The sequence below is a fragment of the Pseudophryne corroboree genome, chromosome 9 (assembly GCF_028390025.1).
Source record: "Pseudophryne corroboree isolate aPseCor3 chromosome 9, aPseCor3.hap2, whole genome shotgun sequence".
Classification (NCBI taxonomy): Eukaryota; Metazoa; Chordata; class Amphibia; order Anura; family Myobatrachidae; genus Pseudophryne; species Pseudophryne corroboree.
Window position 1 is genome coordinate 129,224,436 of NC_086452.1, and position 14,630 is coordinate 129,239,065.

Genomic DNA, 14,630 nt, shown 5'->3' on the forward strand with positions numbered 1-14,630 from the left:
AACCGTTGTCGTCTCTTTTCCTGCTACTGCATTGGGCTGGTTAACTAAAAACTGAGCTCCTGTGCAGGGAGGCGGGGTTATGGAGTGGGCAGCACTTTGCATTCTGGGAACATTCAAAGCTTTGAGCCTGTTGGTGCCTCGGATCAAGATCCTACTCTACACCCCAATGTCTATCCTTGTGAAGCCCAGTGTACCACGCAGAAAGAGATTTAACAAAGGTAAGTTCTTACCATAAATCTCATTTTATTTCTCTTTGCATAATGTGCTGTTTGGGGCCTAGTTTTTAAAACTGCCATCCTATCTGCCACTGCAGTCCCGCTTCTAGATGGGCCAGGTGTTTGTGCCGCACATTTGTGTCACTTAGCTTAGTCATCCAACAACCTCATTGCACCTCATTTTCTTTGTATCATGTGCTGTTTGGTGTCTAGTTTTTAAAAGTGCAACCCTAGATGGCTCAGGTGTTTGTGCCGCACACTTTTGTCGCTTAGTAAAGTCATCAAGCTACCTCGTGCAACCTTTTGGCCTAAAACCAATATTGTGAGGTGTGAGGTGTTCAGAATAGACTGGAAATGAGTGGAAATAAATGTTATTGAAGTTAATAATACCATAGGATCAAAATTAGCCCTAAATTCTTTGATTTTAGCTGTTTTTATGTTTTTTTCAAAAATCATCCAGATCTAAAACCAAAACCCAAAAGGTTGGTTTTGGCAAAATCTATCCAGATCCAAAACACAAGCGGGGAGCCAGATCCAAAACCAAAACACAAAACACAAATAGTGCCCGCCACACATCTCTAGTTTTAAGTCTTTGAGTGCTGCCTTCATTGTTCAGTTATGCATCGGGGTATTCACTCCACTAAGGAAGGCACCGCAAGCAAGTAATCCAGCAGCAAGGGGACTGCAGGAGTGCCGGCTCAAAGGTAAAGAAAAATCTAAATAATAATAATAATAATAATATATATATATATATATATATATATATATATATATATAATTTTTCCCATGGATGACCGGCAATCCAATTACAGCAAGCAGGGAAATCCCTGACATGGAAATCCCAGTAATACAGTAAAAAAATGGGCATCACTCCATGTGTCTTTCACTTTCACAGGGTGTTATAAAGGTAAACTTTGTTTTATATCATATTATCCTGACAAAAGGTGTTTTATAAAAGGCATTTGAAACGTTGATATTGATAATAAAGTAATGCATATACATATACATACACATATTGACAGGTGCAGCACTCCTGGCATCTTACATTTTTAACTTAGACTGATACAAGCATGCTAAGTTATTTAAGACACCAGGAGATAAATTTACTAAGATGGGAGTTCTGTTTAAGATGGGATGTTGCCTATAGCAACCAATCTGATTCTACTTCTCATTTATTTAGCACCTTCTAGCAGATAATACCTGGAATCTGAATGGTTGCCATGGGCAACATAGCTGGACCCACTTCTATATATATATATATATATATATATATATATATATAAACAGAAAATCCAGGCACTGCAGGCATATACTGACTGGCTCCGGTGCCCTCCTCTGGGGTGCGATCCCCAATGACGTGGAAGGTCAATACAATAGGTGGCACTCGGAGACTTGTATTCAGTAGTAAATTTGCATAAATGCCCCATAGGGCATGCTTTATTCAAGTGACATTTCAGGGATTTCTCCCCTTCTTCAGACAAAGCCAAGTGATAACAGTGAGCTTAAATACACAGTGCATAAACTTACCCCCTCCCTGTTTGTGTCAGTGGAGCCCGAGTCTCACCAGCCGCCTTCCTGTAGCGAGCAATTCCCGTTGCAGCTGCCTCCATTGCACTGGACGTGACATCACTCATCCGGCTGCAGGGACCATGGCAACCAGCTGAAAACAACAACAAGGGATGACATTACAAAACCTCACAGTGCAAAACAATAACTTATAGGAGCAGAGGCTGCATTCACATAGTATGCGCCCTCTGCATGTGTGAAAAAACATCTTATACTTAGTGCTAAACATCTATATGTATTCAAAACAACGTGCTCACATATTCTGCTATGTGATCTGTATATTAGACAAACAAACTATCTGTGGTAAATATGTAACAATACTAGAATGAATAAAAAGCTATAAAAATATTTTAAAATATACATTGAACATACTTTTGTATCAACATAATCTATGTTAGAATCTTTTACGTTACAGTGTGCTTTTTGGTGACATTCCCTACATTACTGCCATCTTGTGGCCAAATTGAATACCATATTTGTGTACCCAAAAGAAATACACCTTAGGGCAAATAATCCAATTAATTTTATTTAAATTCTTTTTTGTATTCTTTTTTATAATCTTTTTTTATAACATAAGGCTACTAAACCACTATGGCATGGGATATACTACTCTACACAAATCAGCTTATAGGAAATAACTCAATGTAAGTGATTCATTGAGGCTTTTGGGGGCAACACAATCCAGGCAGAAAAACCAGCTGGATTCTACTTGTAATAATAATTTGCCCCTATCGCCTCACCATCTGTGTGCTGACACGTGATCTATGGTTGTTCACTGTCCCCAGTGTTCAGGGCTGCTCTGATAGCTGATCTATGTTGGGTAAGACGTACTTTTAATTGACATTCCGTTTTCCCAACACTGGCCCTCATTCCGAGTTGTTCGCTCGCAAGGCGAATGTAGCAGAGTTACACACGCTAAGCCGCCGCCTACTGGGAGTGAATCTTAGCTTCTTAAAATTGCGACCGACGTACGCGCAATATTGCGATTACAAACGAGTTAGCAGTTTCTGAGTAGCTTCAGACTTACTCTGCCTGTGCGATCAGTTCAGTGCTTTTCGTTCCTGGCTGACGTCATAAACACACCCAGCGTTCGCCCAGGCACTCCCACCGTTTCTCCGGCCACTCCTGCGTTTTTTCCGGAAACGGTAGCGTTTCCAGCCACACGCCCCTAAAACGCCGTGCATCCGCCCAGTAACACCCATTTCCTGTCAATCACAATGCGAACGTCGGAGCGATGAAAATGCCGTGAGTAAACTTACTTTCATCATAGTAAAGTTACTTGGCGCAGTCGCAGTGCGAACATTGCGCATGCGCACTAAGAGAATTCTCACTGCGATGCGATGAAAATCTCCGAGCGAACAACTCGGAATGAGGGCCATAGTACAGCCCACATGGGCAAATAATGACATATATCACATATTTGCTAGTACATGTTAATATGTTAATAATATGTTATATGTTTTTTCTCATTTAAGCTTTTTTCTTTTTGAATTTAGTTTCGTCATGTGTTTGTGAGTCAATTTTAAGGACATTAATTAAAAGATAAGTATTTCAATTATGCCATTTTTATAAGAGTGCCCCAGCAAGTAGAGTTTTATTTTCTTTTGCCCATTCTAATTAAAGTCTAATGTGGAGACCATAATTTAATTAAAGAAAGGCATTTTGATATGATGTTTGAGTGTGGAAAATTGTTTAGTAGATACTTTGTGGATGTCTTTGGAAGTGGCTGTATTTTTGTTTTGTAAATGTATTTTTTTTCCTATTTTTTGTTTTTGTTTTTGTTTTGTAGAATCTAATACACTAATTTTAAAAAATGACAGAGGTACCCACATATACTACTCTCACCACAGTGACTACTATTTGGATAAAGAAAACCAAGAAGAAAAAAAAATCCAGATCATGTAAAATCCTACAGTTTTACCAATATTGAAAATTATGTTTTTGTGGATTCAGTGCATAAAAATTACAATAGACTTTTTAGATGACTAAGTATGCAAAACTCGTATAAATGCAGAGGGGTAAATTTACTAAGGTAGGAGTTTTTTCAGAAGTGTTGATGTCGCTCACAGCAACCAATCAGATTCTATTTAACATTTATATAGCTGCTTTTAGAAGATAATAGATAGAATTTCATTGGATGCTATGGGCAACATCACCAGTTCTAAAAACTCCTGCCTTTGTTAATTTACCCCACAGAGTCTATATGGCATCTAATTGTTGATGATGTGAGTGCCAATGGATTATGTACACGGACTGCAATTGCAAGAGTAAATTATCTATTGTGCAAAATCATTCAAAGGGCACAGGTGGCAGTCTACCTCTAGAAATTCTATTTCTAGAAAGGGAGAAGAAAATACAAGTAATTATCCCTCCAGTGGCTGTTGCTGGTGGAGGAATTGATACTAGTGCTTTCAATTTTACCATTGGTAAGTTTAGAGAAAGTATTTTAATGATATTTTGGGGAGTATCTAATTACGTGACATAAAAGATTGGGTGCAAAAAATAAAAGTTTTTCACACTTTTTACGGATGTTTCACCAATATTTATTTACAAGCTAACCAATTAGATTGCCACACAATAATACCTTTCCTATCTAAAACACATAGGTTCAGTGAAATCTGAATGTTTTCGCTAGAATCAGGATTCAGCTTCACCTGCCTGAGAGAAAACAAAATCCCTGATAAGCCATGCCTCGCGCCAGTTTATCGGAACTAATTGAATAGCCCCGGCGCACTAATTACCCATGGTCAATGACTGCAGCTAATAGGATACCATCCTTTGCCTTATTTAAAATAATCTCTCTGTTTATGTCTATTTGTATTTACATTCGGCTTTGGCTCTTTTCGTCTCAGCCTCTCTATTTATCTGTAAAAGTATAACTCTCTTCCGTCTCCTTCCCTCTCCCACTCATTCTTCCACCAATAAATATTCTTTCTGACTTGCATTCCTTTGCAACTTTTTTGGCTTGATACTTTATTTTATGTGGTTGCTCCTGGCTATCATGTGCAAAATACCAATGTTCAGTACTTTGTGAATGTGCAGTACTCATTCTGTGCAAATGGATCCTGCAGCGTTGCAAGCAGATGACAGTTGCTGCCATTTGAGTTTTGTCGCTGACGTTTAGGGGGTGGGAAGTGGTCAGGGATCTCTGCTATAGGATGGAGATTTTCTGTTCTCTGTGACAACTGGAATGTGTGGCATCGTACTGTAGGTGCCATAAGTCGCTGGTCATGGGAGAAAGATGCAATGCAGTGTCCATGGGCACAGGTAAGATCATTACTGCAGCAGGAGGCATCTGCAGTATCAGTGCTGCCTCCAAGAAAGCAGAAGTGATATCTATTATAACCACACCGGAATGAGCTTTCATACTTACATTAGTGGTTTCAATAAAATCCTAGAGAGCACCTTTGGTTCATCCACAAGAGACTTGGCCACTTTATCTCTTCACTTCATGTACAACCAAATAAAATATTGTTCTGGTGTTAAATCACTCATCTTTATAAGTAGTCTTTTTAAATTACAGCCCCAGATTTTGCTGAAATGTCAAATTTGCCTAGAAATTTGAAAACTGATTACATTCATGATTCAATTCTTCATTTTGGTAAATATTTTAGTTCTGAAGGTAGATAACGGTTGTGGCTATGAGTGGGTAAGGAACATGTTAGATTGCGGAGCAAGTTTTGATATCAGCAGGGTGGTAGTGGGGCTACCAGGAATATTAATGTGCGGTTAAACTTCAAAGCCTGAAGGAAATGTTTGCATCAAAATATGCTAATCAGCTCCCAGAAATAGATCTTATCTGAAGTGTTCAGTAAGGTCTGACACTGGGGAGTTTGAAAATGAGGGAATACAGAAAGAAAACCATGATGTCTTGTTGAGGGATTCGACCGGCCCAATCCCAACATATTCTCCCTCTGTGAGTGTCCACGACACCCATAGAGGGAGAATAAATTAGTGTGCTGAGCATAGCAAGGCACCGTGCCCGCAGCGTGGCGAGCGCAGCGATCCCGCAAGGGGCTGCGTTGCGCTCGCCTCCCTGTCGAGATTGTGCTGGTTGGGATTCTGGTGTTGGGATTCTGACCACCGGGACCCCGTCCATCAGGATTACATACCGATCCCCTTGTTGAGTAGCTGAGGGTTAAACAATGCGTGAGGTTGAGGTGATGCAACCAAAAATGCTCTATTGTACAGTGTACAGTGTATAAGGGTTTAGAGTGAGGGTATCCTATAGTTGTGTTGTTGCTGGTACTATGAGATCTGACCAATTTACCACTGTAGTAGACAACAGATTTTAAATCGTTGGGAAGATACATAAAGGCTAATGGTTGTGAGTCTAAAGGCAATATTCAGTTGTTTTATTGCCAGCTGCACTAGATGGCGCCCAAAGGAGCTATTCAACTGTTGGGGGTGACAAGCTGAAATGTAGGAAAAGTAGCCCATTTGGGCATGTGTTCTTGGCAGCTGTTGTAATGTTAAATACATGCGACATTTCTTATTTTCATACACTGAAAAGAATAAATGTTAATGATGCAGGAGGTGTTATGTCTCCTTTTTATCAATATTGTATCAAGTTGTGTCCTAATACATAGCTTTCTTTAATATATTACATCTTCAACTGATTCTATGTATCATCGAGGTCACGCATACCAAATGCCACATCTATTACAAATAGGCCATGAAATAATTAATTAAAAAAAAAAAATTCATTTAAAAATACCCCATCATAATGCAGTTACATTTTTGTAATTGAAATTACTGTAAACAAAAATTCTAAATATTTTCCTTTCTTTTTACCATTCAGAAAAAGTAATATGACATGGATCCAGATTCTGAATTTCAAGATTTTTGGGGACAGTTTGAAGAATCTGAAGACATAAATTCTAGTATATCGAGTGAATCAGCACTGCAATAATTTGCAGATTAACAGACTGAAAAGAAAGATTTAAATTAAATTGGAGTTTCCATACATTCAGATATTTCAAATTCTACCAAAATCCTCATCAATGACAGTCAAAATAAACCAGTAATCAATACCACTATACAAGCAAGCAATCCCATGGCCAAACATATCAGCACAGTATGCAAAGAGTCTATAAAGCACTATGAACACTTCCTTACTAATAAAGTAAGAGTTATCTATGAAGATTTAGGTAATATTAACTCAACTCTTCACACTTAGGGCCTATTTCAGACCAGATCAGTGCTGTGCATTTTCGCACAGCAGCTGATCAAGTCTGAACTGTGCTTGCACCGGCGCCGCAGTGCGCCGGTGTATGCCAGACAGCCGACGGTCGTTTCAGCCCTGCGATCGCCTCTGCCTGATTGGCGTTTGGGTACCATTTTAAGGGCACGGTCCGGGCAACACAGGCATGCCCGAACCGTGTGCGACCCTCACAGTGACGAGTAGCTCCCTGCCAGTGCTCAGGAGCTGCACTGGTAGGGAGCTACTCTTGAAGTACAAAAGCATCGCCACCGTGCAATGCTTTTCTACTTGTGCGGGGATGGAGGGCCTGACATGTGGGGCGGACTAGCCCTGTGCTGGGCGTCCCCCCGCATGTCTGTGTGACTGATCATAGATGTTCTAAATTTAGCACAACTATGATCAGGTCTAAATTAGGCCCTGTATTCTCACAACAGTCTGAATCTCTCAATATTATGGCAAGATCTTGTTGTACAGTAGCTAATAGTCTAACTATTTTTTTAAGAAGATGGATAAGTTATTCCAATTCAGCCTGAAGGACTTCCAATTTATCTGTAGGGACACAAACTAGCCCTTCCAATCCAAAAACCAGTATTATTTCAAATATTTGATACTAGTTGCATACCTTTTTTTGTCTAATAATTTGGCAAAAATAATTCAGAAGTTTTACCTAACACATCTTGTTTCAGCTGCAGTTTAAAGTTGTCAACTTGCATTACTTTAACCATATTGTTTAATAAAGAGGAAATTTATAAAATAGAAATAAATTGTAAATAAAATAAAAATTGTCATTTAAATCATATAGATGAAAGGATTTTTTAAAAAATTACTGTAAAATGGCAATTTACAGTTAAGTTTTCGTATAATTTGTAATGTATGCTTACTTAAATAAATGTGAAAATTACATGCATAATTAAAATACTAAAACTTTGAAATTAATTTGTATCTATTTTTATAATACTTTAAATTAGAGATGTGCGGCGGGCACTTTTCATGTTTTGTGTTTTGGTTATGGTTCTAATTGCCTGCTTGTGTTTTGGTTTTGGATTGGTTTTGCCAAAACCACCCTTTCGTGTTTTGGTTTAGGATCTGGATGTTTTTTCAAATAAAACATAAAACAGATAAAATCACAGAATTTGGGGGGAATTTTGATCCTACAGTATTATTAACCTCAATAACATTAATTTCCAGTCATTTCCAGTCTATTCTGAACACCACACACCTCACAATATTGTTTTTAGGCCAAAAGGTTGCACCGAGGTGGCTGTATGACTAAGCTAAGCGACACAAGTGTGCGGCACAAACACCTTGCCCATCTAGGAGTGGCACTGCAATGACAGACAGGACCTATATAAAAGTGTGCCCCAGCTGTGGCATAATCTTCTCAGCTAGTGGAGCCCGGTGCTGGTTTTAAAAATATGGGGGACCCCTACGTCTTTTGTCCCCCATATTTTTGGAACCAGGGCCGGCCCAAGAGCCCGGTGCTGGTTGTCTAAATATGGGGGGACCCCAGTCATTTTTTCCCCGTTATTTAAACAACCAGGGCCAGCTTAAAGAGCCCAAGGCTGGTTATGCTTAGGAGAGGGGACCCCACACAATTTTTTTTCTAACTTTTAACTGTTTAAATACTTCTCATACTGTACACAATGAAGCACTGCACAGGTCTCACTGATCCAGCCGGACTTCATTGTGTTATGTCCGGCAGTGTTTTACTAATCACTCCCGTAAAACAGTGCCCAACAATACAAATAACATCGACATCTGAAAAAACGAAAAATGAAAACTCTGCACTTTAGTAAATAACCAAAAATAATTTCAAAAAGTTGCAGAAAATTCCGACCGATAAAATTTGAGTTCAAAACTCCCACCAATTCGACAGAAACACAAATCTTAGTAAATAAACACCCTGGTCTCTTATTCCCCTCTGGACATGTTCACCTTGAATTTTTGGTGTGCTCTTAATTCCATAGATAGAGGGACAGCTATACAGGCTGGGTCTAAGCTAAAAAGGCAAAATTTACAACGACAATCCAATCTAGAATTTAAACTAAAAGACCTAGAAGACAAAAACAAAAATGATCTATCTAATTCCCTTCATAAAGAAATCTCTGCTGTAAGGAGCCAGCTTCAGAAGCTAGTTATGGCATGTACCCAGGCTGCCCTCAATAGACTATGTCAAAAGTTTTGTTTAGTAGGCAACAGACCTGGTAAAATGTTGCCCATAAACTACGAGTCAAACAGGCCAGAAATATAATTAAACATATATTTTGTATTTCAGGTACTAAGGGGTGAATTTACTAAGATGGGAGTTCTATTTAATATGGGATATTGCCCATAGCAACCACTCAGATTCCAGGTATTATCTTCTAGAAGGTGCTAGGTAAATGAGAAGTAGAATCTGATTGGTTGCTACGGGCAACATCCCATCTTAAATAGAACTCCCATCTTAGTAAACTTACCCCTAAGATCTCTAATCCACTCGAGATATCGAACCAGTTTGCCAGTTACTATACTCAACTATATAATCTTTCCTCAGATCCTTCTACTTTCCAACCTTCTCTTTCTTCTATCAACTCTTTTTTGTCACGTTTGGAACTTCCTTCATTGTCTGCTAAGCAGTTAGAGACCTTGAGTGCCCCCTGGTCCTCTTTAGAAGTTAATGAGGCAATAAAATGCCACCCTAAAAGCAAAGCCCTGGGTCCTGATGGTTTTATCAATCACTTTTATATTACTTTCTATGACCATTTGACACCCACATTGGTAAATGTTTTCAACTAAATAACCTCCCAAGGTATTCTCCCGAAAGCTCAGGTTGTCACAAATCCCAAACCAGGAAAGGACCCAGCCTACTGACACCATTGTTAAACGGAGATATTAAACTTTTCGCTAAGCTAATAACTTCCCATATAAACAAATTTCTCTCTTCTCTTATTCACCATGATCAAGTGGGATTTGTATACGGTAGACAGGCCTCTGACAATACTCGTAGAGTATTTAATATAATATATATAATTCTCTCCTATCTAATCAAGGCCTACTTTTGCTCTCTTTCGATGCGGAGAAGGCGTTCGACCACCTGAATTGGTTATATATGTGGGAATTACTTATTAAATAAGGCTTTCAGGACCAGATACTGTCATCTATGCTAGCGTTATATAGTTCGCCATCTGCTCGAGTGTTCAGTAGAGATGAGCGGGTTCGGTTCTCCGAGAACCGAACCCCCCCCCTCCCCCCGAACTCCACATGTTTTACACGGGTCCGAGCCAGGCTCGGTTGTTCCCACCTGACTCGGAAAACCCGAACGAAGCAAAACATCATCATCCCGCTGTTGGATTCTCGCGAGATTCGGACTCCATATAAAGAGCTGCGCGTCGCCGCCATTTTCACTTGTGCATTGTAGAGGGTACAGAGAGGATGTGGCTATGTTCTCTCAGTGGCAAATCTCAATATCAGTGCTCAGTATCAGTGCTTATTGCTGCTCAGTAATACTAGTACTGTGTCTCTCTTGTGCTGCATCTTGCTGCTGTACGGTGCTGTGGTAGTAGTGTCCTGTGACTGTGTATCATTCATCATCATTCCAGTCACAGTGGTATCTGGGGGGTGACAATTCCAGAGTGCTTTTGTGCTGCTCAGTAATAGTTACTAGTACAGTGTCTCTCTTGTGCTGCATCTTGCTGCTGTAGGGTGCTGTGGTAGTAGTGTCCTGTGACTGTGTATCGTTCATCATCATTCCAGTCACAGTGGTATCTGGGGGGTGACAATTCCAGAGTGCTTTTTTGCTGCTCACTAATACTAGTACAGTGTCTTGTGCTGCATCATGATGCTCAGTGTCAGTTCTCCATAGTATTAACAGTGCTCAGTATCATCAGTGCTCGGTATCAGTGCTCAGTATCATCAGTGCTTAGTATCATCAGTGCTCAGTATCATCAGTGCTCAGTATCAGTGGTCAGTATCATCAGTGCTCAGTATCATCAGTGCTCAGTATAATTAGTGCTCAGTATCATCAGTGCTTAGTATCAGTGCTCAGTATCATCAGTGCTCAGTATCAGTGATCAGTATCATCAGTGCTCAGTATAATCAGTGCTCAGTGTATTGTGGTGCTCAGTAATACTACATTACTAATACTAGTACAGTGTCTTGTGCTGCATCTTGCTGCTGTAGGGTGCTCTGGTAGTGTCCTGTCACTGTGTATAGGTCATCTAGTGGTATCTAATTCCAGACATTACTGCCGTCTAATTCCAGATAGATTACTGGCATGTAATTCCACACATTAAAAAATGGAGAACAAAAATTTGGAGGATAAAATAGGGAAAGATCAAGATCCACTTCCACCTAGTGCTGAAGTTGCTGCCACTAGTCATGGCAGAGATGATGAAATGCCATCAACGTTGTCTGCCAAGGCCGATGCCCAATGTCACAGTAGAGAGCATGTAAAATCCAAAAAGCAAGAGTTCAGTAAAATCACCCAAAAATCTAAATTAAAATCGTCTGAGGAGAAGCGTAAAATTGTCAATATGCCATTTACGACACGGAGTGGCAAGGAATGGCTAAGGCCCTCTCCTATGTTCCTCATGACTAGTGGTTCAGCTTCACATGACATAATTGTGTAGGTTGCAATGCCTGACCTTCCCAACACTGGACAGGAAGAGGTCGCTCCTTCCACCATTTGCACACTCCCTGCAAGTGCTGGAAGGAGCACCCACAGTCCAGTTCCTGATATTCAAATTGAAGATGTCACTGTTGAAGTACACCAGGATGAGGATATGGGTGTTGCTGGCGCTGAGGAGGAAATTGACAAAGAGGATTCTGATGGTGAGGTGGTTTGTTTAAGTCAGGCACCTGGGGAGACACCTGTTGTCCGAGGGATGAATAAGGCCATTGACATGCCTGGTCAAAATACAAAAAAAAATCACCTCTTCAGTGTGGAATTATTTCAACAGAAATGCGGACAACAGGTGTCAAGCTGTGTGTTGCCTTTGTCATGCTGTAATAAGTAGGGGTAATGACGTTAACCACTTAGGAACATCCTCCCTTATACGTCACCTGGAGTGCATTCATCAGAAGTCATTGACAAGTTCAAAAACTTTGGGTGACAGCGGGAGCAGTCCACTGACAACTAAATCCCTTCTTCCTCTTCTACCCAAGCTCCTGCAAACCACACGACGAACTCCCTCAATGTCATTTTCCTCCTTAGACAGGAACACCAATAGTCCTGCAGACCATGTTACTGGCAAGTCTGACGAGTCCTCTCCTAACTGGGATTCCTCCTAGTGATCCTTGAGTGGAACGCCTACTGCTGCTGTTGCTGCTGACGCTGCTGTTATTGCTGCTGGAAGTCAATCGTCATCCCAGAGGGGAAGTTGGAAGACCACTTGTACTACTTCCAGTAAGCAATTGACTGTCCAACAGTCCTTTGCGAGGAAGATTAAATATCACAGCAGTCATCCTGTTGCAAAGCGGATAACTCAGGTCTTGACAACTATGTTGGTGTTAGACGTGCGTCCAGTATCCACCGTTATTTCACAGGGACTTAGAGAATTGCTTGAGGTAGTGTTCCCCGGTACCAAATCCCACTTAGGTTCCACTTCTCTAGGTAGTCGATACCGAGAATGTACACAGACGTCAGAAAAAGTGTCCTCAGTGTCCTAAAAAATTCAGTTGTACCCACTGTCCACTTAACCACGGACATGTGGACAAGTGGAGCAGGGCAGACTAAGAACTATATGACTGTGACTGACAGCCCACTGGGTAGATGTATTGCCTCCCGCAGCAAAAACAGTGGCCGCACCAGTAGCAGCATCTCGCAAACGCCAACTCATTCCTAGGCATTCTACGCTTTGTATCACCGCTATCCATAAGAGGCACACAGCTGACAACCTCTTACGGAAACTGAGGAACATAATCGCAGATTGGCTTTCCCCAAATGGACTCTCCTGGGGATTTGTGACATCGCCACCAATATTGTGCATGCATTACATGTGGGCAAATTCCAGCATGTCCCATGTTTTGCACATACAATAAATTTGGTTGTGCAGAATTTTTTGAAAAACGACAGGGGCATGCAAGAGATGCTGTCGGTGGCCCGAAACATTGTGGGCCACTTTCGGCATTCAGCCACCGCGTGCCAATGACTGGAGCGCCAGCAAATACTCATGAACATGCCCTGCCATCAGCTGAAGCAAGAGGTGGTAACGAGGTGGAATTCAACCCTCTATTTGCTTCAGAGGATGGAGGAGCAGCAAAAGGCCATTCAAGCCTATACATCTGCCTACGATATAGGCAAAGGAGGGGGAATGCACCTGACTCAAGCGCAGTGGAGAATGATTTCAACGTTGTGCAAGGTTCTGCAATCCTTTGAACTTGCCACACGTGAAGTCAGTTCAGACACTGCCTGAGTCAGGTCATTCCCCTCATCAGGCTTTTGCAGAAGCAGCTGGAGATATTGAAGGAGGAGCTAAAATGGAGCGATTCCACTAGGCATGTGGCACTTGTGGATGGATCCCTTCATTCGCTAAACCAGGATTCATGGGTGGTCAATCTGTTGAAATCAGAGCACTACATTTTGGCCACCGTGCTCGATCCTAGGTTTAAAGCCTATGTTGTATCTCTCTTTCCAGCAGACGAAGTCTGCAGATGTTCAAAGACCTGCTGGTGAGACAATTGTCAAGTCAGGCGGAAAGTGACCCGCCAACAGCTCCTCCTTCATTTTCTATCACCACTGGAGCTGCCAGTAAAAGGATAAAATTTCCAAAACCACCCACTGGCGGTGATGCAGGGCAGTCAGGAGCAAGTGCTAACACCTGGTCCGGACTGAAGGACCTGCCAACGATTACTGACATGTCGTCTACTGTCACTGGCATATGATTCTGTCACCATTGAAAAAATGGTGGAGGATTATATGAGTGACAGCATCCAAGTAGGCACGTCAGACAGTCTGTACGTATACTGGCAGGAAAAAGAGGCAATTTGGAGGCCCTTGCACAAACTGGCTTTATTTTACCTAAATTGCCCACCATCCAGTGTGTACTCTGAAAGAGTGTTTAGTGCAGCCAGTCACCTTGTCAGCGATTGACATTGGAGGTTACTTCCAGAAAATGTGTAGAATATTATGTTCATCAAAATGAATTATAATCAATTCCTCTGTGGAGACATTTACCAGCAATTGCCTCCAGAAAGTACACAGGGACCTGTAATGGTGGATTCCAGTGGGGACAAATTAATACTCTGTGAGGAGGAGGATGTACACAGTAAAAGGGGTGAGAAATCAGACGATGAGCTTGAGGTGGACATCTTGCCTCTGTAGAGCCAGTTTGTGCAAGGAGAGATTGATTGCTTCTTTTTTGGTGAGGGCCCAAACCAAACAGTAATTTCAGCCACAGTTGTGTGGCAGACCCTGTCGCTGAAATGATTGGTTTGTTAAAGTGTGCATGTCCTGTTTATACAACATAAGGGTGCATGGGAGGGCCCAAGAACAATTTCATCTTGCACCTCTTTTGATATTTATCTTTGCTTCATGTGCTGTTTGGGGACTATTTTTTTAAGTGCCATCCTGTCTGACACTGCAGTGCCACTCCTAGATGGGCCAGGTGTTTGTGCCGCCCACTTGGGTCGCTTAGATTAGTCATCCAGTGACCTCTGTGCAAATTTTA

General features: G+C 41.3%; 1 long non-coding RNA gene across 1 annotated transcript in view; it reads right to left on the minus strand.

The window, feature by feature from the left end:
• LOC134956791 (uncharacterized) overlaps nucleotides 1–14,630 on the minus strand; it is a 422,559-nt gene that overhangs the window by 107,646 nt on the left and 300,283 nt on the right. The window contains exon 2 of the long non-coding RNA XR_010186175.1: nucleotides 1,743–1,875. This is a non-coding gene — a long non-coding RNA (uncharacterized LOC134956791). The remainder of the gene's footprint in view (nucleotides 1–1,742; nucleotides 1,876–14,630) is intronic.